The sequence below is a fragment of the Metopolophium dirhodum genome, chromosome 3 (genome assembly GCF_019925205.1).
Source record: "Metopolophium dirhodum isolate CAU chromosome 3, ASM1992520v1, whole genome shotgun sequence".
In the NCBI taxonomy this organism is placed as follows: domain Eukaryota; kingdom Metazoa; phylum Arthropoda; class Insecta; order Hemiptera; family Aphididae; genus Metopolophium; species Metopolophium dirhodum.
In genome coordinates, this window is record NC_083562.1 from 9273404 (window position 1) to 9276828 (window position 3425).

Below are 3425 nucleotides of genomic sequence, written 5' to 3' on the forward strand. Positions count from 1 at the left end.
TTTCATCCAGTAATTAGTACTCAATAAAAGTAATAATTAATAAATAAAAGATTTTTTCTTTTTTTAAAAATTTCCAAACACATTGATGCACGCCAGTATAAAATATTAATATTATTATACCAGTTTTTTATAATGGCAAAAACTGAAAACACAAATCTTCAAAAATACGAAAGTATTTCCATAAATTAAAAATTTTTAAAAAGTATATTTCATAAATTCTTTGATGTAGCTCTTCTAAAAATAAGTTCCATGACTTTATTATACCGTACATATTTTTCAGTGGGGGCTGAACTGTTTTCTGTGGGGGGAGGGGCTAGATACTCACCTTGGAGTCGTGTTTAGTCCAAGGAAAATTTAAATAGAGATATATAGATACATATTATATAATAGAAGATTGTTGAATTTTACTTTTTGGAAGAATTCATATCTACACGCCGAGAAGACACACACAAAAGAAAAAAGGTCAGGTTATAGGTAGCTGGAAACCCACGGGCCGACGTGCCGCACAATATTATGTATAATAATTATACGTTTATTTTAATTAATAATAACCAAGCCCGGATTAAGGGGGGGGGGGGTGGCAAGGGGGGTACGCTCCCGAGGCCCATTGATTTTAACGCGTCCAATACGGTTTAAAAAAAAAATTATGTAAGTAGGTTGGCATGTAGGTAAATTATTATTAATAATTATAAAATTAAATTATTCTTAATTTTATATCACAAAAAATTACTATAAATAATGAACTATGTTTGCCAACAACTTTGTTTGTTTGTTTGTTTTTTTTTTTTTGAGCATTTTAGATTACCGATTTAATTATTTAAGTATATAAAAAGGTAGTTATAAGAAAAAAATATTGAGCTCTTGTAAATTAGGTATTTCAGTTAAAATCATTAATGCAATTTGTACTAAAATTTAGAGGACCATATAGTTAATAACCTAGTGAACCCAAATTGATCATTTTACTGTCAAAATGTTCAGAAAAAAGTTTTACCAGAATCCATCAAAAAATATAGTGGTTACCATTTGAAAAAATGAAGTCGATTTTATTATTGGTGCAACTGCGTGTTTGAAAATTTTTAATAGAGAAACACATCTTTTTTGTTTTAACGAAATTCTATACTATCGATCCATAATTGTTAACAAAAACATACAATGACATAAGATACAACCTGTATATATTTTGTATAGTAAATAATTATACAATAATACAAATAGTCGTTAATATGTAATGATACAATTATTTTGAAGTTAAAGTTATAGGGGGCCCACTAAGTGTATGGTGTCCTCGGCTCATGCGAGCCGGAACCATAAGATGTGTATAATGTGATAAACGTGCGGCTCCCATGTAGTGGTTTACACACGAAAAAAAAAAAGATTAGATTATTAATAATTTAATGATTATAGATAATTTAAGTTTTAATATAAGTATTATAATATTAATGTCTATGATACATACTATATTACGACACGATCAAGATTACTATATGAACACAACCCGGTTTGTTCTGGCGCATGTGCAAAAGTATTGAAACAACATGTGCAGCATGCTGGATGATCGGGCCGATGGGCCATAGTGGCATTGGCATAGCCTCATACACGTAAATGCGTAATCAGTCGTATGCTGGATTAGTGGATTACCAATAACCATCCCTCGTACCTAACCTATAGTATTAACGTTGTTGGAGGTAAACACTAAACCCAGTTACCCGAGTTACCGAGATACCGAGTCGAGAGTCTGTTCTCCGACCTCTGTTCCTGATGTACCTACGTGGGACTTCGAATCTGAAACCCATAACCTCGTTGTTGATTGATTGTCAGTTTTGTATCGTTATCAAGGTGATATTCAAAAGTCCACCCGGGTTGTTGAAAATTTACCAAATAACCAATATTGTACTCGTTCGGCGTACCCGATAAAAGCGAATATATGTGACATTCACGTGAATACTGAGTTGTGTATTTGTTAAAGATGGAAAAGTAAATATTTCACTGCGTGATGTACTGTTAACGGCGTAAATGTGGATATACACACTGTTATTCTGGTAATAAGTAGCAGAATAGCTTTTGCACCTGCTGTAGTTGGACTTCGGTCATATTAAAAATATTACTTATTTCATAGTTCTGTAGAATTTTTTTGAATTTTTTGACATTAGTACCAATTATGATCAGGATTTCCTTTGATATTTAATACTTTTAAATTTCCCACCAACATATGACTTGTGAAAAAATGTATTCATGCTTACGGTGCCTGAAAACTTATATTAGAAGAACAATGTGTCAAGAATATCTTGGTACTATCGCTCTGTTATAAATTTAAAAATGTATTTTGCTCAGTTCAATCACAGCTTCAGTAGACTTCAGTCTAGACCTTAGAAAGTAGTATCTAATCAGATATAACATGTGAAAATCTACACAAGTGAAGTGATCGTCTTTAAATCTAAAGTTTTATTTGTCTATGGAATTAAATGCTAATGGGTACTGATGTACAAGTGTACCTATAATAGATGCAACAATAAAATTATATTTAATTTAAACTGTCTTATAAAAATAAATTTTATTTCCATAGGTAAAACATAGATATTTACGCACACTACTGAAATATTAAAATATAAAAATATCTAACAAAGAAAAAATATATATATTTTTAACAACACCTATTAACAATGTTTATATATTTGGTAGATTATGTCAGCAAAATTTGTTTTTTTTCATTCAGTCCACCACGCAATGTAGATAAAACGCATTAATGTAAAATATTTGTTAATTTTTGTATTGGGTAATTTTACTCAAACTGTATTTTTTGTTTTAAACAGTGTAAACGTGTTTGAGTTTTTAACAGTATATTGAAAACGGGTTAATAATAACCCTTATGTTTTTTTCTAGAGATAAATATGTCGTCCAAGAAATCTCCATTTTTTGTTTTCTTAGATTGTCATAGAAGTGAAGAAATTAATAAAGGAAATAAAGCTCCCAGTTTTAAAGAATTATTTATTAAATTATCACCCATATGGAAGGTAAGTAATGTCTAAATGGAATCTATAATCAAGAGTGGTCAAGCTTTTTAAATATAAATCTATATACTATTAAAAAATAAAAAATCATATACTCGTATTCTTAATATACCCGTACTAATCCTATGGCGATAACATCAAATTGCTTTATTTATAAATTATAAATTATAATTTAGTATTTGATTAAAGTTTGGCCACTCCTAGTAAGGTACGGGCTTATACTTTTTATTTAAGTTAATTTTGACAATTATTGTTTTATAGACATTGGCTGATGATGAAAAAGATAAGTACAATGTTCTTGCTAATAAATATAATTCTACTCAAGTAAAAAAACAGCCGTTGAAACAGATAAGTGATCTACAGAATAATAGCCATGATTTTTGGAACATGCAGAAATATTTAACCAAGATGTTTGAT